This window comes from Rhipicephalus sanguineus, chromosome 9 (assembly GCF_013339695.2).
Source record: "Rhipicephalus sanguineus isolate Rsan-2018 chromosome 9, BIME_Rsan_1.4, whole genome shotgun sequence".
In the NCBI taxonomy this organism is placed as follows: Eukaryota; Metazoa; Arthropoda; class Arachnida; order Ixodida; family Ixodidae; genus Rhipicephalus; species Rhipicephalus sanguineus.
Window position 1 is genome coordinate 66,426,869 of NC_051184.2, and position 27,302 is coordinate 66,454,170.

At 46.8% G+C, this 27,302-nt stretch overlaps 1 long non-coding RNA gene across 1 annotated transcript; it reads left to right on the plus strand.

Annotated features, from left to right (window-relative positions):
• The first annotated feature begins 18,953 nt into the window (after positions 1–18,953).
• Positions 18,954–22,203, plus strand: LOC125759750 (uncharacterized). The gene is made up of 4 exons (XR_007417386.1): positions 18,954–19,096; positions 19,665–19,779; positions 21,303–21,376; positions 22,023–22,203. It is a non-coding gene; the product is annotated as an uncharacterized LOC125759750 (long non-coding RNA).
• The last annotated feature ends 5,099 nt before the right edge of the window (positions 22,204–27,302 follow it).

A 27,302-nucleotide genomic window follows, 5' to 3' on the forward strand; every position in this document is an offset into this window, starting at 1 on the left:
GGCTGTCCCATCTAGTTCAAAATCATTTTTCTTTGATCTCCATACAAGGGACTCTAGAAGTTAAAACGTGGATGCATGAAAGTTGACTGTTTGTACCGTGGGGAACGCACTGTTTTCTCTGTTGTAAACCTGAAACTATCGAACATGTCTTTCTGGATTGTTGCGAAGGGGTGTTCTTCTGGGACATTCTGCAGAGAACTATAAAAAAAGATTTACCGATTGATGCCTACGGGATCAGGTTTTTACCAGTTAATGAAGAAGACGATGGAGCACCTTATGATACTGTTATGTTGCTCGGCTTTCACAGTATTTGGAAAAAGTACATGGCAGTTCGCCATGCTGATATCAATACACTGCCCATTCGTGAATATTTCCGCCAAATGATCACGAAGTTTATTGAAGAGTGTAAAACTAAAGACCCAATTCCAGAGTGGCTCGAACATCTTGAGCCACTTATCCGTCTAAAGAAATTCTAGTCACTATGTAACCATTCCGGTAATTACCTCTGTAGTACTGTTTATGCACTGTAATATTATTGTATGAGGTGCAAAAGTAAGTAATAAAGAAAAAAAAATGTGGCGGTAGCCCAGTGGGTTAAGCGCCCGCCAGCCATCGTAGCGGACCGAGAGGTCATGGGTTCAACTCCCGTCAACGGAACTTTTTCTTAGTTTTTTTTCTTTGCCATCTGATAAAGTTCATTAAAGTTGTTTCAATCAATCAATCTGATGGCGTTAATTTAGCTGACGTACTTCCGTGACGGAAATATGTCATGAAAGTCTTGGTGGACCCCGCCAGAAAAGACTTTCGTGTTAAAAAAAGCCATAGGCCTCCCAAGCTCGGCCAGGGGGCGCTGCGTCGCACGCGTTTCGCCGCCTGTCTTGCAAAAACCGGTCGCTTCTCTCCCCGCACCTGCCTTTTGACAGCGCTGTCTCCGCACGTTCGCGCACCCTGCACGCGCTGTTGTCTGCTCGCCGTGCACGTGCAGCTTCACGTGTCGCTTGCTCTGAAGGTTTAGAAAGATCCCAGAGATGGAAAAAATGTTTTCACGGTGGGAATCTCACCAGAGGAGGACGGTTGCTCGACCACCTTTTCGGGACCGAGCAGGTCGTCAAGGACGAGGCTGTTTGTGCGTGGCGCTACGTGCGGGCCGATGCTGAACGGGCAGATTTCTTTGACATGAATAGGGAGGTGACTGCGCGAGTTCTGTAATTATGTTACCGGTAAAACGCACATTCGTTGCGGCAGTCGTGTCTACTCGGAGCTGTCAGCAAATATCCAGCACGCTTTCGCGTGCGTTTCCAATTGATAACTTTTCGATTGCTTGGATGCCAAGTTTGTCATGCGGCTTTAAATTTATTAAGAGCTCAGTGTGAAGAGCAGAAATTTACATTTGCCCTGTTGAATCACTGGCTGCATTGCAATCCGCAATGTTCAGTTTCGTGGGATTTTCGCTTTTGCCTAGGTTTGCATCGAATGATAATAACGTCGGATCGCAAGTTTAATGTCACCTTGGATTTTTTAGAGCTCCCTTTGACAGCATAATGATACGCGCAAAAAAAATATTTCATGCCCACTTCGACCATGCATGTTTCTTGCAGCGGCGTGTTTTATTTCGAATAATATCGACGCCTGATCACGCACCGTGTTCGCTTATTCGAATGTCGCTTTGGTTGTTTCGACAGCTCGCTTGGTCAGCATCATACTATACAGGGGCGTAGCCAGGGTGTTCAAGTCCTCCCCGAAAATTTTCAATTTTGCTTCCGTATATACACGCACACATACAAACGCACGCACGAACATACATGAAATGTGGTTGGACCCCCCCCCCCCCCCCCCCGAAAAAATTTCTGGCTACGCCCCTGATACTATACAATACCCACTGGGATCGCGCATGTTTATGATTAGGCCGATATTAGTGCCCAATGATAAGCGCATCTGAATTCGCGAAGCCATCGAAAATTTAATTGCCACCTTGGTTCTTTTTTCAGCTCGTTTCCAAATCTGCAACTGTATACTGCCCGCGGCTCACGCGCATGCAAGGCTTTATATTGCGTGCCGAACGCATGACATTATTACGAGGCACGCCGTGGGGGATTAATTCGGATTAATTTCGGCCACCTGGGGTTCCTTAACATGTACGTAAATCTAAGTACACCGGTGTTACTGCATTTCGGTCCCATCGAAATGCAGCTGCCGTATGCGTGAATCGAACCCATGACCACGATCTTAGCAGCGCAACACTTCAGCCTGCTAAGCAATCACGGCGTGTCGCATGCAAGGCCAATATAAACGCTCAGTGCAAACATGCAGCTTAAATCTGTTTACAGGGAGCCGCGACGGGAAATGTACAGCAATGAGCTGAATTACTCACGGTACATTATTTAAACTGTGGTGTATTAAGCCCACATGCTCCGCTGCTGTAACATTACAAATGGTTGACTCGGAAAGCCAGCGCGCAATCTCGAAACGTACAGCGGCTGTCTATTTGTTGTAGCTTCGGTTCACAAACGCACTTCCCTTTCAAATGAGCACGATCATCGCGTTTATCCCCGTTAATAGTTCGTAATACTGTGTACGACAAAAATTGCTTCAAGGTGACAAGACCGCGAAAGCATCGCGGCGAACTGCCATAATCCACTCTTGACGCCTCTGCTCCTCGCACTGCTTGCATTGGAATGTAGAACATGACAGGAAGTTTTCGGCTCTTCGTCATTTTTAAACTTTTGTGACAGTTCACAATGCAGCAGGACTGCATGCCTGCTTTCGAGTACGACGAAGGAACGGCACCCATAGCGTGAAAAATGCGAGATAAAATGCCCGGGGAGCACGTTCTGCGCGCGCGCAATGGGAAAACCACGGAGCAAGAATTCTTGAGGGGGCGAAACTGCGCTCGCTCGGGCGCCCTAATAAAGTCACGAAATCGGGCACAGCGCTCCCGCGCCCTCTGTCGTGAGAGTCCGCCAGCGGAGAAGGAAAAATGCGCGCGTCCCTCTCACCGCGCTCTCCGACGAAGCTCGTCGGTTCAAGGCCATTCGTCACCGATTCGCCGTTCGCGCCCGAATGGATGTGTTTTAACGCGACAGCGTTAACGAGCCCGTTTCACAGAAATACCGGTGTCGGCGTCGGTGAGGCTAGCAATTGAGAAGGCGATGCGCACAGGGCCCGATTACGCTAGCGCGTTCTACTCTCAAAGGCGAAGTTCAAGCGCACTCCAAGTTTTTGCGGTAAATTAACGAGAAAAATGGCGTCACATACAGGAAAATTACCAGCGTGATATATTTTGTACAACGTGAAATCTATAATTTTTGATAACGTCAACTCAATGAGTTAGGTATAATTTATTTCAACGAATGATGGGACTTACCCTATATGCCATCAATTCAGATTTAGGTTGTTGCGGCGGCCGCATTTAGATGGAGGCGAAATGCTAAAGGCCCGGGTGCTTACATTTAGGTGCACGTTACAAAACTCCAGGTGATTGAAATTTCACATTGTCTTTTTTTTTTTTTTTTGAGAACAGCAGACAAGTATCTGGGACAGCGCGCGGAAAGATTGAGGGCACGGCGTCTCGAAACAACACTGGCCGTTTCGGTTTGTCAAGGTTTGTCAACTTCGCCACCAAGTTCTCCATAATAGCGCCGCCTGTCTATGTCACTGTCCGAGAAGTGCTTCTCGCAAACGTAGTCACGAGGCGTCAGCTGTCGGTCATTTCTTGGTATGGCCCGAGCCCACGCTTCCAACCTCACTGGGTCTCTAGGAACTTTGAAGGTAATTACCTTCTCCTTGCAGGACGCGTACCCACTGCTGCAGTTCGGCACGACACATTTCCGCCCCATCCTGAAGTAGCACTGGTCGAAATCTGCAAAGCACTCTCCTTTTTCGCGGCGTGAAAAGCGCGCGCAAACATCGAGGAGTCGGCTCCGCCGGCGCAACGCGCGGAAGCCACTGAGAGCGCTAAAGAGAGAAAAAAAAAAACCAGCAAATCGCCAAGGGAACTTTCCCTCCCAAGGCCACCTACGCATGCGCGCGCAGAACATGCGAGCGAGGAGCGAGGGGCGTGTGCATGCGGCGGCAGACGTCGTCTGCTCATGGGCCGCTACTAGCAGTTCGTTTCAAGCGCTGTACGGCCTATAATTCCGGCAATATCGATTAGTAACTGCAGCTAAAGTATCTGTCATATCTACCTATTGATGTTACAGACAGAAATCTTAGAAATTTTATAATGTATGAGGCGCTATCACGATTTTTATGCGTCGCGCCCATAGAAGAGCATGTAAAAGATGGCAACAGGCCGAAAGCGTCATCTGTCGTGCTTCGGCGTAACCGCACTCCGCCGTGACGCTATCGCGCCGCCCTCGCGCGCTGCCGCGGCCGAGAGATTCTCCTCCTCAAATACTTCTTTCTCCGTGGGGAAAACCAAGCAAGAGCGACCCGTTCGAGCTACCGGAGCTTTCCCCTCTCTCCGCGGGGGCGGCGGACGGCGCTGCGCAACCTTGAGCGTTGGAGGCCTATTCCACTCTGTACAGCTGAAGGACCAGCGAAGCTGCTTAGCGCACTGCACAAAGGTGACACGTATTTTCGAACCATAGGTGATCACCCGCTCTGCAACTAAATCCAAAACGTCCATCAAACAGTCCTTCAAATTAGCGTACGCTCCTTGAAAGTTTTCCTTTCGAGCAGCACGCCTCTTTCTGCCACGACATGCGTCGTCTCGTCTGGCTTGCCGAATGCGCTCGGCATTTTGTGCACGATCTTAAGCGGTGTTTGCCGCTCCTGTGTTCCCTGCTTAATTTTTAGTGGATCAGTGGTAAGTATGGAGGCGTTTACCCAATATATGTGGCACATACGATTTGAGTGGAAGTAATGCCTCGAAAGTGAAACCGAGAATCCGCCATCTCACCAGCGGCCAGGTAAAACGTTAGCGTGTACCGGAGAAAAAATGTCGTGTAAAGACGATAGAAGATGCGCTGTGTGAGATATGGACGCCATCTGGCAATACGTCGGGAAACATGAGTGCTGTGTTGCGTGCTGGTAGTCCCGGCGCAGCAGCAGGCGAAGACCGGCGGTGACCAACGCGACCGGCGGGAACGCCAGCCAGCCCGAAAACGCGGTTTGGCGCGAAGCGCTGAAGCAGAGAAACGTCCGCACTCAACGAGTACTCTCCACACACTCTTTTATTTACACGTCGTCTGGGTAAAACAGGAACGCCAGAGCGGCGCCCACAACCGGCTGCCTGAAGGCCGCCCACAACGCTGCTTTTTCATTTTTTAAATATTTTTTTTCACCTTCTTGGCCTTCTCCAAACTAAAGTTTTTCAACACCAACCCATGGCATTCGTACAGTGCAATACAGAACCGAAACCGAAACACAACAATGAGCTCATGCGAAGGGCACGGAGGAAGGCAAATGTTAGCGCAGTCGCATTTTCAGCTTTGTTGAAACAGCGCTCACTAGACGACGACGAAGTAAAAGAAGGCACAGGACAGGCGCTGCCTGTCCTGTGCCTTCGTTTACTTCGTCGTCGTCTAGTGAGCGCTGTTTCAACAAAGATGAACGCATACCAACTCGCTCAAGCTTCCATTCTTATGCATTTTCAGCGCAGCTTAAGAAACTAGGGTCCTTAAAATTACGTATGTATGCATTTTCTATTAAAGGAACACGCCACCTAATACTTACCTAGTGATGTTGCACCTCAGATATGCATGATATTTACTTTTTGATCGACAACGTTCACAAGTATGAACAGCTGCACCAGTTCAAGACGGCTGGCCCTTGGGCAAGTGGTTCAACTTTGGCCGAGTGGCTGAATCGAGGGACGTGCCGACAAACAGAAAGACAGACAGACAGAAAGACAGACCAAAATTTCTGCGTTTAAGTTCCCCAAGAAAGACTATCGTCTTTAAAAAACATCACAGCATATCCACGGAGTGAATGATGATGAGTGGGCGAAGCTGCGGAGGTTCATCGGTAAACCGTGAATCTTCCGTGAATTCTGCCCAGTACATCATCACTGACGTGAGATCGGGCGCGTTTATACTAAAGGTTCGATGAGAGTTATGACGACTTGCAGCTCACTTTAATTTTACATGTACGCTGTGAATTTTCATTGTTTAATCACGCACAGGAGAAATCGCACACACGCACTACCTTGGAGGTCAAAATCCAGTGCCTATCAAAATCCAGTGGTCAGTGAACGGTTGTGCAGCGCGAGCGGTCGGTTTCTTCAATCAAGACGCTGCCGCGACGCTGCCTGCGTCGGCTCCGCTGCGCCGCGAGGCAAGATGGGGGGGGGGGGGGGGCGTAGGAGAGGAGAGGGGGATACATATCGCGTACTGTACGGGAGATCCGTTTACGCCGGACAACGGAGACGTGACAAGGTTAGATTAAGAGGAGCTACGCCCCTAAAAGCAGCGTTTTCCTCACGCACCCTTCGAGTTTAACCCTTTGAGACGCTATGTGCGCAATTGTGTACACCACTTGTTTTTGCTATTTGCATCGACAAGGGGCTAAGAAAGAGCAAGATACATTCAGCTTTGGATGAATTGAACCTCCTGCGTAATACATTTCTCTTCATTTAGCTACATTTTGCAGTGTACTGTTGCATATGATCACTTTACTGAAGGCATACCATATTCGACGAGTCGTTCGACGTGCCGCTTCCCGCGACCCACGTCAAAAGTATAATTCTTCTTTGCTCAACATGGACGTAACCGAAAAAGAATTTGCATGATATTTCTAGCCTGAGATTTCTTTCCATTTATGCAAAAACACAGCATGAATGACCTCAGAATCAATAGATATTTAATTACAAAGTGATTAGGAATGATTACTATAACGCATATAAATTGACGTATTCCGACATTATTTTTGTTGCAATATAATATCGAGTGCCTTGAAATAACATTGTATCGATTCGACGCATTTACAGACAGTTTTTCATAGGTGGCGTCTCAAAGGGTTAATACGGGTAATCTTTTTAGAGAGATAGTGCTCGACGTGCGCTTTTGCGTTACAAGCTTCCTTAAGAAGCCTCAAAGCTTGGGCAAACTTTGTTGATCACTTCAACAATGCTAATCTCGATGCATTTCTTTCGTCGGGAACAATGATCGCGCATTTTATAATTAGCCTAGCGTTGTTGCGTTTGCGCACCGCTCACCCCTTATCAGCCGGTGCCCAAGTCTGGCTCATCTGTTCCGGACGATAATCTGTTATCGCGCATGTTCGGTGATATGTTTTCCCTGGCCCTTTGATCGCGGCGTTCCTTTATAAAGGACTGCGGATCACGCCGCGGGCGCTTCTTTTTGTACACCTTTGGGCAAGCATGCGGCATTAAAAGGACGTTCTTCCTTCTCGCGGCGTCTTTTTCTCCCGGCTTGGAGCCCAACTCGGCCAAACGGCGTTAACATAACTCGGGCAAAAACGTTTTATAAGGGGGCACCACCCGAAAATCTATTTCCTATACAAACCAGGGGTTGACCGTGGCTTCACCTTTGCCGGTAATTGCGAGAGCTTCCAGTAAAGAATTTTTCTTTAAAATCATCTTCTGTCTTTACCGCGGACGACGGACATGCCTTAGCCAGATACAGCTTCCCAGTAAAATTTCCTAAGTGTTTCCTATTTGTCGTCTCGCAGCCTGCCTGCAGAAAGCGCCGGAGCACCGAACATCATGTCATTTGCCGCAAGGAAATGCGGCAAATGACAAACCCTGGGTGTGCTTGTTCTGCATGAAGGAATTCGCACGTGTGGCCGACCTCAAGAAACATAACGACAAGAATACGATTGATGGAAAACATCTGTGCCGTGCATGCGGCAAGCTGTTCAAGTTCCCTTGCGATTTCAAAAGGCATCACATTTGTCACACCGGCGGGAAGCCTTATTCGTGTGACGTTTGCGGACGCAAATTTTCCCGTCAGAACTACCTCCGCGATCACAAGTTAGCGCATACGCACGCAAGGCCGTTTAGTTGCCGGCAATGCGGGGCTAAGTACAATCATAGAGGAACCTTGCGGATGCACGTGATGAAAAACCACGAGGGACGTGGCACCACTGCAGGGAAATAGTTTCCCGACAAGGGAATCTGACAATTTCTCGCAGTTATTGTGAGCTTGGCTGAATGCTTCCAAGTAACTATTAACATCTTGGCAAACACATATGGGCTAATTTTACTGTTTAAGACTACAGCTGAAGTACGGCTGGAAAAAGATATTTACCCTGCCCTACTGAAAACGTTCCGTAAGTCAGTAGCATAATTCCGTATGTTTCCGTATGATTCTTACGTAAATGTACGGAAAATATATGGAAAATATGCGGAATACATATGGGTTCCATACGAAACATATGGAATTATGGTACTGGCATACGGAACGCTTTCAGTAGGGTGGTTATCTCCAGCAATAAGCTAACGCTGTTTGTTCGATCTCATTGACATGCACACTTCGTCTTCCATTTTTAGCGTTGTTTGTAGTAAGCAAATTATGTGCATTTCAGGGCAACTGTGCATTACAAGCGAGAATTTTCATCGTCAACAGGGAATAATGTGAATTCTAGCACAGATCTTAGCATTTTTATAACTGCTGCCCAAATGTACGACTAGCAATTGTGGCTTAGTGGTTACGGCATTGCACTGCTGAGATTGAGGTCGTGGGTTCGATTCCACACGCCTGTACTCAACGGGGACAAAAATCCCATGCGCATGTGTGCATGCGTTCACGTCTGTGATAAACGAACACCGTTAGTGTGAACTCCTCCTTTACCTCATGTCTAATAAAAAGATTGCTCCTTCACAGCGGATATTAGTATTTATTAAAATTTTCGAGACCTACTGGGGGTCCTCGCTTGCGTTCACTTTTTTCGTGTTACACGACTGAATTCTTCGAAAAGTGACGAATATCAAATTTAGTTACCTGAATATTGCGACGATGAGTTTGTGTTTACGATAGGTGTGTCAATAACGCAAACTCATGAATATCGCGCTCAAATTTCAAGAGCTGCTTCCTCGGTCATGAGGGCTGGCCCGTATTATGCTTACTTTTAAGGCACCACGTGAGCGCCTTGCATTCGTCTTTAAAGTCGGTGTAGACGAAATCCGAATGCATGCGTAATTGCACCTGTGCCGGTTTTACCCGCATCAGAGAGTTGCTTGGAAAAGTATATTTGATAGAAATAGAAACGTGTATGCGAAATGTTTTATCCGACTCAACGTGTTTCAATTTATTAGCGAAATCGCGAAAGAAAAAAATCTAGCTAGTTCCCCGCTGCGAAAACCGTCAGATAGCAAAGCTGTCGTCTCTTTCCTCAATCATTACACTTTGCTCCTAAGGTTCGGTGAAGCTTGCACAAAAGATTTTTTTGTTCTTGTTTCTTTGTTCTTCAAGTTAAGCCATGTGGACATTCAAGGTTGCGCCATGTGGTCACGTGGGCATTTGGTCAGTTAAGCCATATGGTCATTCACGTTTGCGCTGGAACTAGCTATGGTAGCGTTCCAGCGCGGCCGTGGCCCATTCCACCCGCCTACTCACCCAAAACGCGTATTGCTATCGCGGTTGCATAGGAGCGCAAACAGCATCGACACCATCATTACCATCGTCATTTGTGGCGTCTTTTAAAGACGATAGTCTTTCTTGGGGAACTTAAACGCAGAAATTTTGGTCTGTCTTTCTGTCTGTCTGTCTTTCTGTTTGTCGGCACGTCCCTCGATTCAGCCACTGAACCGATTCAGCCATTGAACCACTTGCCCAAGGGCCAGCCGTCTTGAACTGGTACGGCTGTTCATACTTGTGAACGTTGTCGATCAAAAAGTAAATATCATGCATATCTGAGGTGCAACATCACTAGGTAAGTATTAGGTGGCGTGTTCCTTTAATAGAAAATGCATACATACGTAATTTTAAGGACCCTAGTTTCTTAAGCTGCGCTGAAAATGCATAAGAATGGAAGCTTGAGCGAGTTGGCATGCGTTCATCTTTGTTGAAACAGCGCTCACTAGACGACGACGAAGTAAAAGAAGGCACAGGACAGGCAGCGCCTGTCCTGTGCCTTCTTTTACTTCGTCGTCGTCTAGTGAGCGCTGTTTCAACAAAGCTGAAAATGCGACTGCGCTGAAATTTGCCTTCCTCCGTGCCATTCGCACGAGCTCATTGTTGTGTTTCGGTTTCGGTTCTGTATTGCACTGTACGAATGCCATGGGTTGGTGTTGAAAAACTTTAGTTTTGAGAAGGCCAAGAAGGTGAAAAAAAATATTTAAAAAATGAAAAAGCAGCGTTGTGGGCGGCCTTCAGGCTGCCGGTTGTGGGCGCCGCTCTGGCGTTCCTGTTTTACCCAGGCGACGTGTAAATAAAGGAGTGTGTGGAGAGTACTCGTTGAGTGCGGACGTTTCTCTGCTTCAGCGCTTCGCGCCAAACCGCGTTTTCGGGCTGGCTGGCGTCCCCGCCGGTCGCGTTGGTCACCGCCGGTCTTCGCCTGCTGCTGCGCCGGGACTACCAGCACGCAACACAGCACTCATGTTTCCCGACGTATTGCCAGATGGCGTCCATATCTCACACAGCGCCTCTTCTATCGTCTTTACACGACATTTGCAGCGAAGCACGCAGATACGCGGCCAATTTTTTATTGCGATAGCAGTTATATGGACACTCTCGGCTGATTTTCGACGTCGCCGTTGCCATCGTAATCGTGCCGCGGATACGTATATGTATGTATATATAAATAAAACCAACAAAGAAAAATAAATCAGAAGAGAAAAATGTTAGAAGTGCAGCAGCCGGATTCGAACCTGCGACCACTCGCGCCTCAGCGCGCCGCTTTAAACAACTCGGCCACGCGCCACCGATTGGCGGAATAATAACGGTGATTTATATACGCCATTTAAGGCTGGCGGTATGCAGATCTCGGAGGTGCTTCCGCCATCTCGGAGACGCTCCTGTCACGGGCCCGATAGCTGAAGTACTGGGCAAATCAGAGAATAATTTTAAATAAGCAAAAAAGCGCAACACTGAAACCGAAACCCAACCGAGAATACTGTCTTTGCGTGACGTATAAGTGGGGAAAAAACCGGTAAATCATGCAAGGCATGCCGGTCCCGCCAGAGCGTGTATGAAAGCTGCGAAAGCGGCGAAGGGCAGACGCTCAGTTGAAAGGTGACTCCGTCGGAAATCTTGTGTGTGACTGACCGTGTCACGTGCACAAGCTGAGCTGTTGGAAAATGACAGCTGCGATTCCGACGCATTTGGAGGCCAACTATAATGGCCATTCCTCTTCGATGAAGTGGAACACGCCTGTTTTGCACTTTGCTTGCTTGGTTGCGCATTCCACCGCCAGATGGCACCACCTGTCCAGGCAGCTCAAGTTTATGGGGCCGTGATCAGGTAAAATGCTATCAATGAGAAGTTCGCGGACTAACTAAAGCTTCTTAATATTGCTATGGGAAGAGTGCATAAGTTTTGGGAAGAGTGCATAAGTTTGGCAATAGCGGCGTTCAACATCGCGTTGGTACGGCCGAAGGAATTTATTATAAGCCAAGTATGAACCTCCTTTCGCACCAACATTACTAAATTAGGTTACGTTGTTTCGCACGATTCGAGGCCCGGTCACTGTGCACCCGGTATATGTTACGGAAAGTGTTTCGGTCATGTTCACGCATGTGCATTCTTTAGCCGGTACGGTATTACCGTACTTTCCGTGCGGTAAACCGGTATTGCTCGCTAAAACACTCTAATATAGAGACGCAGGGTAATCGTTAGGTGCGAGTGTTTTGTGACTGCCAAAGGGGAATCGCGTGCAGCCCACAACGCGACACCACTTGCCACCCATCTCACGCATTACCACAAGGAACTGAAATTCACACGCCCAGCCAACGAAGCGCTCGCCAAACACACGCAATTGTTGGCTTGCGGATAGCAGACGCTCTGGGGGCCCCTCGGTTCCGTCACTACCGCTTTAACAAAATGATGTCACGCACACAATGTTGCAAATATTTCTGGGTAGCGAGGTGGGGAGAGTCGGGGCAATCAATAAAATTAATTTGCAATGAATCTGCGTATGTCTCCAGCTTGTAATTTGGCGTAAATAACGGGAACGTGAAAAGGAACGTACCCAGCGAATTTTATTGAGATACATAAACTTCGAAAAATCGCCGGAGTTGGCCTTTAAGCCCCAGATATTATTATTATTATTATTATTATTAATAATAATAATAATAATAATAATAATAATAATAATAATAATAATAATAATAATATTATGTTTGAGCAGCGCAGCGCACTGCAAGTATCGAGCTGCTTGGTATTCTTCTTGCGACCTTGTAATTTGTTGCTATCGCATTCATTGCTTCGGCTTTGCGGCGAAACTGACTTTTTTTCTATTTTTTCGGGCACAGCTACAACGCCAATGACACTTTTGAAGTAATACAAACTTCGCTTGAAAACATAATGTTGTTACGTGCTAGCGCCATAAAATGATGTACAGTACGGTCCACTGTTAAAGGGAACACTCGAATGAGCAACTTTCATTGTGTTGGCCCCCTAACGGCTAGCGGATGTGGAAATATTGATCGTGCACGTCACTAGCCTACTATAAGGGTTTGGAACTGTCAACCATCAGCAGTCTTCTGCAAATATAAGCCATTATGCTTTTGTAGGAGAGCGAAATCCGGACATACCCGAAATGCAAGTGTTCCCTTTAACAGTGGACCCGTCTGTACGTGTTAGAGGGCAGTTACCTAACTATAGCTTATACGCAGCATTTGGGCTTAACCATACGAAAGAGAACAGACTGAGAATTATGTTTAGAAAAAAATGGTTAACGATTTAAAGTACTATCCGTATCCTCTACTATGGGACAGCAGTAAGCCATCCCGACGTTTGTTGGCTGTGGCACTGCCAACGGACCTTCTATCACCAAGGACTAACTGCAGCAAAGCATGTGTACTTGTTGTGACACCACTAATTACCCTGCCATGGGCAGGATTTCGAAATAAAAAGAAAAGGGCAACAAAGCGCGAAAGAAGACCACAAATCAGTGTTTATTGAACTGGTACATGGAAGCGCTAGAGACGCTTATAAACTAAATACTTATAACTTGCGCCAGTGTAACTTACACGAACGCTAGACGCAATCTTATGCAGAGTGCAGTAATACTCTACGCCACCAAGCAACTGTACAACAACAAACATGTTAACTAAAGCATTTTCCTTCTCAAGGAGATGGGGAAAAGGGGGAAAAAAAGAAAAAGAAATGGGGGAGTGTAGCACGGGGAGTCGGGTAACTTGCTTCTTTTTACGAACTCAGTAAGGCGCTGAATTCCAGTTTCTCCCCACATAATGCGAAAAACTGAGTGTGCCAGCGCCTTAAGAATGCATCAACACCACTCGCTTCCAGCTCGTCAACCAAGTATCCGAAAACAATGTGATAAATACGGTGCATGGCTGGGAACGTTGCACGCTTCTGCCTGGCACCGACGTCTCCAGATTATGTACATTGTGACCAACAGTATCAATCGAGCAAACAAGCCGTTATGTTTCTTTGCGACAGCGATGTAGCTCTAACTTCAAACGTGCGCCAAACAAGGTGCCATACACCTTTAGTAGCAACGTATTCGAATAACGCATGCTTAGTGGTCTCGGATTGCCCACAATTCGCGCATCTATCATTTGGTGTCACGTGGAATCTGGCGAGGCGTTGACGCGTCGGCAACACGCTCCACCTCCTCAGCCAGTCAAACTCGCGAACCACTTCAAGAACTTTGCTTTTCTTCCATGTCTTCCAGGGGCGTAGCCAGAAATTTTTTTCGGGGGGGGGGGGGGGGGGTTCAACCATACTTTATTATGTTCGTGCGTGCGTTTGTATGTGTGCGTGTGTACATATGCAAGCAAAAGTGAAAAATTTCGGGGGGAGGTTTGAACCCCCCCAACCCCCCCCCCCCCTGGCTACGCCCCTGATGTCTTCCATCGCCTTGGGTTCATTTTTATTTGATCTTCGTCTTCGAGTGTCCCTTCCATCAGCAAGTAGCTTATATCTACTGGCGCTAGTTCTTCAAACCCGTTCCCCTCCGTTTTTGATCTTGATCTACTGTGCGCCTAAAAGTCGCACACATGTTTAGAAAAATTTATTATCACAGACGGTTAACATCAATAACAATTCAACGTAACATTTGCTTGCTAGACATACGTTTACGAGAATGACAAAACAAAAACAGCAACCGGAAGAGCAGCAGCGCTGACGGAGCCAGTCTGCGATAGAAAAGCACGTCAATAGCATATTAAGCAACCTCCTCAAGTACTCTTGCTTCACCTGAAGCTCTTTACGACTTTTCGCTGAGATTTACAGAGAGTTCAGGCTGGGGATTGGTGAACATTATGGCAAAGCGTCCAAAGCTAGAACATTTTAACCTCAGAAGATAAATACCGCCCAAATTTATATTAAATATTCCGTTGAATATCGGCCATCCAACGAAAATCTGAAAGTCCGAACGGAGAGTACACTGTAAAAAATAGTTGTAAATTTACAGATAAAATACATGAAATTTCTGTACCGCGAAAGAAACTTTCTGTAAATGTTCCATGAAGGAAATCTGTTAAAAAGAGAAACCGAAATTTCCTGTTATTCGTGACCTTCAGCAAAACGAAAGATTCAAAATTGGAGCTCAACAGTTTTAAATACTTCAAAGATTAGAAATGTCCATGAAATAACATTTCATGTTTTTCTGGTTTCTCGCACAATGCTATTTCGATTGATTAATATTCAGAGCCTTTTCTGCGGTTCTACGTTCATGCCTCGCGGGCCCCTACATTTACAAGATGGCTACTGTGGCTACCGCGCACGTCGAAGCGCGGCTACGCATGACTGCAGTGTAAAGCGCGGCTACGGCACCCTCCTGCTCCTGCTTTTTGTGCGTCTGTCATTGAAAGGTGGGTGGTTTGCTTCTCACTAGACTTCCTTACAACAAGAACTCATTGATATGCCTGCCCGCTTTCGAAATTCGCTCTCGCGTAGTTTCTAATTTAGCTTTGCGTCGGCAGCGCGCGCGACCACAACGTTGTGCGAGAGCCGGAATTCCTTCCATGCTTTGGTAGAAATACTGATGAGGCCTTGTAAGTGGGTGCTTGAGGGAACGCCTGCTGTTGTACCACATTTATGTCTTTGCTGGTAGCGGCAGCGTACGTCAAGGTATGCGAATTTGTACTTGGACGGTTGCAGAGCGCATACTACAGCGTTCGCAGCACACTTCATGTGCGTTCTCTGCGGGCAGCCATTAACGAGGTTTCGCTGTACAGAATAATGAGAGGTATTTGTTCACCTTACCCGCTTTGTTTCTTTATGACATCAAACCTGTGTATTCTGTGTTTCTGCGCCTATTTTTTTCTTGTTGCTTGGCCCGACTTTCTCTAAAAACTAATGAAGTGCGTATAACTCAACTCAGCTAACCGAGCGACGTTACAGAGCATATAATTATTTCTTTTTTTAATGAAAGTGCAAACGTTTCCTTTTTTTGTGTGTGTTTATCTACGTGTAATAGGTAGCTTTCTCCTGCATAGTGAACATGGCCCTGAGCAATGATGGTGTGGCTTGGTGTACGGCGTTTAGTGTTTTGTAGTGGTCATTGCATGATAAATTCTGCTTGGTTGTATAATGCTGTGTATCTTGAACATTGCTGGCGGGAATGTGGAACGCATAGCTTCTTGGCGTAGTATTATTGGATGACCTTCCTTACGAAGCTTTAAGTTCCTGGCAGAGCAGCTTGGCAGATAACAGCAGCTGCCGAACTCCTCAGACGACTGGCATATGACGGAATGGGCTGTGTGTCTTGCCAGCTATGCTACCGCGACAGACGGGCTTTGTTTATTTGACGGCGCTGTTTCCTGCCAAATGACGCCATGCGAAACAAACTAATTACGCTAATGTTACCACTGAAAAAATAACATCTACTCCTTTAAGCTCATCACTCCTTGAATGAAGCGAATTGCTCACTAGAAATGTTCTGCGATTTGTAAACATTCACAATATTCTATAGATTTTGAACATGCATAATGTGTTGCCCTTTTGCTGAGAAGCAAATTTCATGCTATATATAGTGTACAGCACGTAATAGGCAGGAATTGGCATACCAGGGTGGGGGTTCAACCTCCCCTCCCCCCAATTGTTAGATTTTGCATGTGTAAATATGCACGCACGAACATACATAAAGAGCCGCTGAACCCTTCCCCCGAAAAGAACTTCTGGCTACGGCCCTGCAGGCAGGTGCAACTCGTCTTCTGGCCCAATGGCTTAGCCCAACTCGAACGAGTCTTTCAGGAAAAAAAGCCGGCAGATCCCACGCATTATGGGAATCGATGTAATGCGAAGCAGCCAACAAAGAGCTGCATACATCGTCTTGTATGTCACTGAGGAAAATGCGTGTCATGGTTTTCATGTTAACTCCTATTATTTATATTCGTCACACAGTAACGTCGCGCAATAGCAACTTCGGGGTCGATCAAGCTAGAGAAACGGCCGCCAGCGCCCCATGAGCGTGGCACGCAAGTCATGCTGTACATGACATGCGTGTCATGATTTTCATGTTAACTCGTGTTATTTATGTTCGTTACACAGTCACGTCGCGCAATACCAATTTCGGGGTAGATCAAGCTAGCGAAGCCGCCGCCAGCGCCCCATGAGCGTGGCACGTAAGTCATGCTGTGCATGACATGCGTGTCATGATTTTCATGTTATCTCGTGTTATTTATGTTCGTTACACAGTCACGTCGCAAGATACCAATTTTGGTGTATATAAATCTAGCGAAACCGCCGCCAGCGCCCCATGAGCGTGGCACGTAAGTCATGCTGTACATGACATGGGTGTCATGATTTTCGTGTTAACTCGTGTTATTTGTGTTCGTCACACAGTCACGTCGCGCAATACCACTTTCGGGGTAGATCAAGCTAGCGAAACTGCCGCCAGCGCCCCATGAGCGTGGCACGTAAGTCATGCTGTACATGACATGCGTGTCATGATTTTCATGTTATCTCGTGTTATTTATGTTCGTTTGTTCGTTACACGGTCACGTCGCAAGATGCCAATTTTGGTGTATAGAAAGCTAGCGAAACGGCCGCCAGCGCACCATGAGCGTGGCACGTAAATCATGCTGTGCATGACATGCGTGTCATGATTTTCATGTTAACTCGTGTTATTTATGTTCGTCACACAGTCACGCCGCACGATACCAATTTTGGTGTATATCAAACTAGCGAAACGGCCGCCAGCGCACCATGAGCGTAGCATATAAATCATGCTGTACGTAACATGCGTGTCATGATTTTCATGTTATGACTTGTCATTTATGTTCGTCATACAGTCATGTTACGTCATACCAATTTTGGTGCACATTCGATGAACCAAGCGACCAGGAGAGCACAAAGTCGTAGGTGGCTAGATAGATAGATAGATAGATAGATAGATAGATAGATAGATAGATAGATAGATAGATAGATAGATAGATAGATAGATAGATAGATAGATAGATAGATAGATAGATAGATACGCTCAAAGTCGCAGAAGTTCGCTAAGAAATGCTTCGCATTTAAAAAAACCAATTGACCCTCTGCTTTTCATAAAACGAAAGACATTTTCCTTCATCTCAGGTGGCAAGTTTTCCCAGATTGATACAGATCATTGGACAAATTTCCCCACCACGTGCCCTTTATAAATGGATTCCTGGTAACGAAAAAGTGTGACGGAAATCGCAACTTGGTGGCTCGCTTGCCCAAATAATGAAATAGTCGACGCGAAGCAACCGTCATTGCGAACGTCATTGCGCATGCATTGTTGATTCCTTGCGTAAACACTTTCTGCAATGGAGGTTCACTGAGCGCGCCCACGTGCTCAGGTGTTATTCGTCTGCATGCTTAGCCTCACGTCCGTGCAAATGCGCATGCCTTTGAAGGCTTTTTGAAAGCATTAGGAATTTCTTTCTATTAGGTATAGCATTTAATGTTAAAGATTCATTCTCTCTGAATTGGCAAAAATGTTTGTTAGAGTCAGGCATTAGCCTCCTTTCCTTTCTTTTTAGAGCTTTACAGAAGGGCTTACCATTATAACAGACTTTTCTATTTCTTTCGGTAAATGCAGTTTTTTATTTATTTCAGCGTGGGTACGAGGGCCTTCAAAACCTCGTACCCACGTCATTTGTTGCTACCGCTAATGCTGTCAGTTTCGTTAAGGCAAACGAAATTGTGCACAGGTTGTATTTGTGCACAGGTTAAGAAAGCAGACGAAAATTGGGGTCGCCGAAGCCTACGTTATAGAAACAACAGTAGGGGGGTGTCTGTGTAAGCGCTCCGCTGACTGCGCTCAGCCAAAAGAAAATTGAGGTAATGAACGAGGCTAGATGGCGTTGGTAGCTGGGCATCGTTGCGAGTGCGCGTGGTCACTGCACATAAGCATGTTCTTCTCCGTATTAAACAGTTGGTTGCTTGCGCTGATGTGCCTTGAACGTCTCTCTTCGCTGTCGTCAGGTCCTTTTGTAAGTTTGCGCAAGAAAAGTTGAGCGTGTTTAACCAACTAGCTCAATGTCAAGTTTTTTCTTAACACAAGGAAACTGTTCGAAACGAGGTCTGCTACCTTAGCTGGCGGTGTTCTCGCTAGCCACCGCTGTAGGTGTCGTGGTCACTGTTTAGGACGCGTGACAGAATGACAGGCTTAAGGGACCAGTCTCTGAGGACACGTTTGCTCTAGTAAGAGAACTGTCGCTCTAGCTTGCGAGTGCTCCATCACGCCAATGCTGTCGCTCGCTAGTTTTTATAGTCATATAATGACTCATGTCGACTGTCGTTCATGGGACACAACTCGTGTTTAGGAACTAAACGAATGGCTGCTTCAGTGTATAGTACTACCCGAATTACGACGACCGTTACTTCCGTCATGATTCTCGTACTTGCGATCCATCTCAAAGGTGCGCATCCGTGCTAATATCGTCACATCTGAATGTAAAAATGTTCTCGTAGCCTTCGCATCGCTGGGGGTGCATATCCTGATAACAATAAGTTTTCTTCCAGTGAGACTGCGGATGGCACCTTGGATGAAGCATATATCGAGCTGCCCTGCCTCGTCACACTTGCCTCTGACGGTATGTGTAGCATTATATGTGGGCTGCCATAGTCAAAACTGCAGTGCAACTCGCTCTGAAAGCGTTTCTTTATGCGAATGTTTTCAGTCGTAGCTGACCGTTCAACCACCGTTGTTGCTCACTCATACATAAAAGGCCTCGAGAATGATTCGAAACAGCGATATCTCTCATTCTGGGAACACATCAAAGAAGTCCGTGTCAGTATTGCGTTAAATGCGAGGGAAATTTATTAACCCGCCACCGGAAGACTGCATGTACACTGCAGAGTACACGGGCCTCAAGCGTTTCACCGCCATCGAAATGCGAACATCGCTGCCGCTAAGTAACATACTGCTCACACCGAATAACCACTTGCACAGCAACGGCACCTAAAAGCGTGGCGAGACCTACGAAAAGCTAGCATTAAGTTTAGCATCGTCAACAAAACGCTTCACTATGTTCAAAAATGAACAATACTAGAAAGTCACGGAAGATAACAGGTGCTCATTTTTCGTAGACATCAATCTGTACCGTGCCTCGCGAATTATTGTCACTAACTGCCAAATACCTTCTCCTTCACGAAATATAGACAACACTGAAAATGGGAGCACCGGAGTACAGCTTCCGAAGTCCAACAACGTCGAAGAGGCATTCCCGAGTACAATCGGCGAGGACATGGTGGTATTGCTGGTAACCGATAAGAAGTAAGGATCATTTTAAAATAGTTCTATTCATTAGGGTCTTCACAAAAGCTGAACAGAACGCTTGCTGTCGCTAACTGTGCTTGACGTGGCCAGAGTCCCAACATGGCGCGACATCGCCTGCTTCTCCGACCGTGTTGCGCTGTCGTAATATGTAACTAATTACGAAATATGCAGGAACAAAAAAGTCACCGTTTCACCGCATGGGCGAAGCCATGAATGCGATAACAACAAATTGGAATTTTACACGAACAAATGCTAGCAGCTAACTACTCTAGGATCCGACCTCGCGTAAAGATACAAAACACTGGCGTAAGAGAATACAGCGGCTCGATATAAGGAAGCGGTTTTCGTGCTGTTTGTCCCATCAACGCGAAGCAAGCAGTGAAAGCACAACGCGTAGAAGTGCGTACCAGCCGTTTTTGATATCAGTCGAAATTGATGTCGTGCTCCCGTGCGCTAACTCATCTTTTTTTGTTCAAAGTTCGCATTTTCTGCTCGAGCGACGCAGCCCCTCACCGGCAACCCTTCATGCTCCTTCGCCTGACGGAGCCGGCCGACGTGCTTTGTCTATGTTTGAGCCGCACCCCTCTGCAGCCTTCGCAAGATTTCGCTTGCATATTGAGCACACGACGCGGCGCTCACGTTAGCAATTTGGACTTTATATAGAACATGACGACGACGGCAATAATGGGCTTCTAGTGACTATACAATTGCTGTCGGAATGAAAATCGTGTTCAGATATTCCTTCCCTCGATAGCGGCGTACTCCTCGCAGTATTCCTGCATTCGTAGGAGATGCTTTAACATACATTTAAGAGAAAAGATCAGGTCGGTAATGGTGAGTTGCAGTAGAGCCTTACGCAAGGGTATTGTTTTATTGTGACGTACTTTAGGCATATACTACGGGAATGAGAGTGTATTGACAGTCACCACAACCTTTGAACTCACGGGAATGTGAGCTTTTACGATTGGAAGAGTGTGCTTGTGACGGTGATCCAAAAAGTTGAATGCCTTAGTGCGCGATGCCTTCGTGCTCCCTGAGTAGTGTAGTTGGCCAGAATTACGCAAGGCTGACACGATACAATGAAAATGGGTAAGGGAGCCACACCACGAAAGTTCCGTATTCGGAGAAACTGGCGACCCCTTTCATTCCAGTGTTTCCACGACCCCTATTTTGAGACTCCGGTTTCCAATCGTAAGCGAACTGTCATGTGCGTTTTTGGTTACGTCGATAGATATCTTGTTCAGTGTGCAATACTGGTCATTACTCGCAAAAAAGCTTAACTCGTTCACACAGCAAATAGCTTCTTCATTCTTTTGTGTCAAAGCACGTTCGGCAGTGCGGCGATGTTTTGGCATAAATAAGTCTCAGCTGCCACTGCATTTTAGAAGATTTGGATACGCTTGACTGCAGTGAAGTTTTTTTTATGGTGTCAGCACCTTGTCGTCTTTACAGCCATAGTTTGGTGGCCGTATTGCCGTTGGCGCTTCATCACCCAAGATGAAAATGATCTCTGTCTGTAGGATTTCTGATGGAAAGTGCAATGGAGAACAGAACACTACGAACTACCAGGACGGCGACACAGCTGTCCACTACAGTAAGTGATGGAAGGTCTTCCGTTGATATTATAGCATAAAAACATATGTCACCTTTCTGTGCACCGGAGAAGCTAATTTGACAGCGTGGGTATTTTATTGGTGGGAACACGCATGTATATACGGGATGTACATCCATGCGTTCACGCTTCGTGTGGTTGTGACACGATATGATGGGACAACAGCGACTCATTCTGCCCGAATTTACTGTACCACTCCGCATGGAATTCCAATAATTCCATATGTTGTGAGTATAATCATTACAGAAAAATTAGATTCCGCACAATTTTCCTATTCTTGTCGTAGATTTTCATAGTGATGGGACAGATTCTAATAGAGTAATTAGAAAGCCTACGGCGCCTTGGTTGGAAATATTTGCAATATGAAACGTGAGGAACAAAAGGATGGAAATGAGACAGCACTGCAACTTGGAACAAGTCGCGAGAATATGTATACGATACTAAGAATGCAATAATGCACGAGCTCCTTTAACACCCGTTCAATTTTTTCGTACACCACAGTTTGCGTTTTATAGCCTATTGATTACATGTTTCAAAATATGTGAACTTCAGCCTGGCTGCATTGTGATCGTTTTGCCTTTCCTGAACTAGTTCTTAGAACATTCCGACTTTTGCGATTTCTTTCCAGTCAGTCCTCACGAATCATTGTCGCACAATGACGAACCACTACCTTTGACTTCAAAGAAGATGCATAGGGCCAAAAAGGAAACCGGTCTTCCGCTTCCAGTGTCCAGTAGCGGCGCCCTCGTTGACACGGTTCCCAGCACAAGCCGTGTGGACAAGAACACAACTGCATTGGCGAGAAACAACGTGAGGTATGGGCAACATTCGAATTGTTATTTCAGCGAAGCTGCCCTAGTAGATCTAGCCTGTGCTAGTAGCAGAGGTGTACGTTACGCATTACAAGAAATCGATTATTTGTAATCAATGGAATTTTGTTGATTTTAAATGCGAAGCATTTCTTAGCAAACTTTTGCGACATTGAACGTTATCTATCTATCTATCTATCTATCTATCTATCTATCTATCTATCTATCTATCTATCTATCTATCTATCTATCTATCTATCTATCTATCTATCTATCTATCTATCTATCTATCTATCTATCTATCTATCTATCTATCTATCTATCTATCTATCTATCTATCTATCTATCTATCTATCTATCTATCTATCTATCTATCTATCTATCTATCTATCTATCTATCTATCTATCTATCTATCTAATCTAATCTAATCTAATCTAATCTAATCTAATCTAATCTGTCTGTCTGTCTGCCAAGGGTTGATAACACAAACAAAATATATTTTCAGTTAAGGCAGTACAAGCAACACACAAATATGCACTATCAGCCGGTACCAGTTACAACTTCACAACGTAACTCAGATGGTGATAACACAAGGGGAACTAAATAAACAGGTCACGCGCTACAAATGCAATCTCATGCATTACAACCTATTCAAGAACAATTAAAGTCCTGAATATTCAACAGCATATCCCGTCCACAATTCTTGGACGGAACTTGAATGCTTTTCGTCCAGGAAACACTCACGCAAACTCCAGCGCTGATCGTTGACGTTCCCTTCTTCCGTCATCGGTCCCGAATGTTTCTCTTCCAGGAAACACTCCTGTAACTTGTCACTGCTCACACGGCGTCATCATCCGATTCTTCCAGATCGACGATTGACTGACCGCACAACACCATAAACACGTCTTCTTTGGCCGACAGAACCACACTCAACATAACTTCACCATCTCCGGACCGACTACCTCCTCGCTGGTAGTCGGTGCACGCTTATATTTCCTCGCTCACGGCTTCCAGGACCGTCTAGTGTGTTCTTCGGCGTGCAGCACTGCCAAAGCTAGGGAAAGAGTGAGATTTTTCTCGTCGGTTCCGCTCGCGGTGGTGTCACTCGGCGTTCCGTGATGCTTTCCTTCTAGATGTTTCTAGACTTTACCAGGCGTTTGCTCCGAGGCTGCTGGTTACCGGTGGTGACCGTTCCGAGGGGGGAGGGGGAGGAGAAGGATGCGGCGCGTCGGCCTCTTTTGATGCTTGTTTTTTTCGTAGCGCGCGCTTGTTGGGCGAACAGCTGGCGTCGTGGTTTCCCGCTGTCGCCTGAAAGCGGCGGCGCTTTATTGACGCGCTCGTTTGTGACAGACCCTATCGACTCTACCAAAGAAATTGCTAATAAGTGCAGCTGTCACCTCTGGCCTGAACGATATACACGCACCTTGTGCTGTAAGCAAATATACCTTCAATGTATGTAGCATCTCAGCGCTTCCGTGAAACCTTCAACTGAAACTGTATGGAGAGTTATGAAAAGAAACACATTGTTAGTGGCGCTTCTACATTTGCCAACACATAACCAACACTTTTTTTCAGGGCCTTCATGCCCGACCATAACCGGAAGTAGCGGCCTCCCAGTTTCGGCATCTAGAAGCTGCGCCTGTCATTCAGTCCCCAGTACAAGCCGCGCAGGCATCGACGAAACCATGCGGGGTTACGACGCGAGGTGAGTGCGAATGTTGAGTAGTCCTCATCACTGGGGCAACTCAGGGCGCACAGGAAGGCGTCTACTGCTTTCACACAGTCTTTCCTTGTGATGGACGTCCGGATCATTCCAATGGCAATATATTAGCTGGACCTCTCCGCGTACATCATTGAGGAATTGAATTTTTGTCCACATACGCGAAGACTGAGAAACCTCCTTACGCCAAATTATATCACATTTATGTGCATTGCCGCTTTTAACGAAAATATATATAGTTCCTTGTTGTCCTTGTCAATTTCGCGCTAGCCAATTTTGAAGATTATGAACCAACTAGCCCAGCAACGTATACTATTAGGCGTGTACACTCTCCGGTGATTCCAAGAATGCTCACTAGATGGCGCACACCATGCACGCGCATGCACTAGTTAGATGACCGCTACAGGGCCACGCCTCTCGTTTGGCGCTCGCGTCTGGCGCGCTTCCTTTCTCTTTGCCGGGAGCTCACTCAGTGAACAGAGGGCCGTGCCTCTCGTTTGGCGCGCGCGCGTCTGGCGCGCTTCCTTTCTCTTTGCCGGGAGCTCACTCAGTGAACAGAGGGCCGTGCCAGGCCGTGCCTCTCGTTTGGCGCTCGCGTCTGGCGCGCTTCCTTTCTCTTTGCCGGAGCTCACTCAGTGAACAGAGGGCCGTGCCTCTCGTTTGGAGCTCGCATCTGGCGCGCTTCCTTTGTCTTTGCCGGGAGCTCACTCAGTGAACAGAGGGCCGTGCCTCTCGTTTGGAGCTCGCGTCTGGCGCGCTTCCTTTGTCTTTGCCGGGAGCTCACTCAGTGAACAGAGGGCCGTGCCTCTCGTTTGGCGCTCGCATTTGGCGCGCTTCCTTTCTCTTCGCCAGGAGCTCACTCAGTGAACACTCTTCATTGCCGCTCCGCAGCATGAACACCCCAGCGGGGTGTTCATGCTGCTGCGCGGCGGGCTCGACACCAAGACCCTGCGGTGAGAGCCCGGGAGGCCGAAGCGAAGAGGCCTAATGTATATATAACAACGTTGTCACGTCTATATATGATGGTAGATGAATGTGTACGGAGGATTCGCGGGTTACCCGATCACCTCCGAGCAAGCTCCTCTAACATGATTCAATTTCGTCGATATGGGGGTGATTTTTTATTGCAATTATATAGACAGTCTCGGCTGATTTTTGCCGTCGCCGCCGTCATGCATCGTATATGCATAAGTATGCATATCTCCCCACCCCCTCTCCCCTCCCCATCTCCACTTTCCCTCTCCCCTCCCCTCTCCACTTTCCCTCTCCACTTTCCCTCTCACCTTTCCCCCTCTCCACTTCCCTCTCCCCCCTGTCCACTATTCCTCTGAAACGCGGGCTAGACATACCGAAATTCTCTCCTGCGCAACGCGTGCGATGAACACCAGCGCATGCCCGTCCCCTCCCCCTCTCTCTCCTCTCCTACGCTGCCCCCCTCTCGCATGCCTGCCGACTGCGTTCCCGGCTCGCCCTGTGAGAATTAACGGCCAGGCTAGAGGGAAGACAAGACGCGCGTAGCGTTCCTCTTCGGTTTCCACGACGCCAGGTCGGTAGCATGCCCAAAGAACGCCAACGGAACGCGATCGTGCAAGTGCTCCGGTTTCGCATCGCCTCATGCTCCCCTTTAGCGGGAAATGGTGTAATTTTCTTGCTATCGCATTCAATGCTTCGCCCTTGCGGCGAAACTGTGACTTTTTTTTCTTTTCTGGACGCTGCCATCAAGTTATAAAGAAAAGTGGTCGCGCTTACAATGGATCGAATGTGACATACACCCGCTGGTTACACTATGTGCATACCAACATTTTTTTTATTTCATGTGGTCCACATAGCATATTCCTGAGGCAAAAAAAGATATCTGTCACTGCAAGCCAAAAACAGGACAATAAAGTAAGGGCAAAAAACAGGTGGATTTGAGCCCGTTTCGCATAACAGCCTGGGATACGAAAGCTGCACAGTACTGCGCGCATGTGCGTATTCTCAATAATTTTGCCAATGAGCTCTGTCATACGACACGAATCGGCTCGGCGGTCGATGCTTGCGAGTTCAGGTTAAAACACTGAGCGCCTCTACAAGGGAGGGAATCCTTCAGGTTACCCTTTGTGGAGCAGTTATAGGTTCTTTTTCTTTCTTAGTGCGCCCCAAAGAGCGCGGCTCTTTTGACGTTGACAACGCTGGTGTTCTTCCATTGACCACCACAGCCTTCTCTGAGGCACATGAAGGTCGACGAGTACGCCCTGAGACTCGCGTCTCTGGCCTTGTAGTTCAGTTTAACTTTGGGACATGCGCAACCAAAGTCTGCACACCCATCGTCGATGCTGATGACAGCACATCAGCAGCCGCTGCCATGTGAACGGTGGGTGTAGTGACTATCGGACACCTGCTAGTCACCGCGGTAGAGTGCCAACACGACGTTACCCCCCCCCTCCCACCCCCACTGCGGCACCTCAGCAAAGCTGGGGAGGTCAAGTTGTGAAAGACGCTTCCTTCCATTATGGAATGTTGCGTTTTCTTCGACCTTTCGAGTAATGATTTCTTTCTGTCTCTTCCATATCGGATATGTCCTGGACTTGGCTTCATGGCTTCCATCACAATTCACACAATGTGGAGATGAGTCACAAACGTCTGATGTGTGATCAATGGAGCTGCAGTTGGCACAGGGCTGTCGGGGATAAGCTTGTATGCAGCAGCGACAAGAGCATTCGGCATGTTTCGAAATTATACACTGAAATACAGCTGTGACTACAGTATGGGAGGTGGTTCTTTGTCGCCAGCATTTAAATAAAACTGGGGCATAACAATTAAGCGACGTTTTACCGAACGCAGCACGTGCCACTAAACATTTAATAGAACAGATAAACTAGTTGTCACGTCATGGGTCCTAGTACCAAAGGAATGTAAATATCATTGTTGAATACTTCACCTGGAAAAAAAAATTACATCAACATAATACTTGCGTCCCTTTTTAGCCATGTAAGCGGGTACAAAAGTTGCATTTCAGAATCTGAATACAGCAGTAATCCCCACCGTCCCATGACCAATCTTATGGTGATGATAGTAGATTACCAACACTGCAGTTTTAACCAAAAAAGCCTTTATCCGGTGATCAACATAGCGTCGATAGTCCTTTAAAACTTGGGGCTGCATGCATCTCGGTAATTCAATAGTTAAAGCAAGTTAAAATGACCCCTCGCCTTTTCCAACGTTACGTTACTTCGGGGTTTTCCCGCCCATGCTAATTGTTCAAAAAATAATTAATATTTCGAATATACCCTAATCGAGTCAAATACCGAATCGAATAGAACACTATTCGATTCGTTGCTTGACATGGCAGAATATTCACACGCCCCTACTTAAAAGAGGTAAAAGAAACGGCCTTGC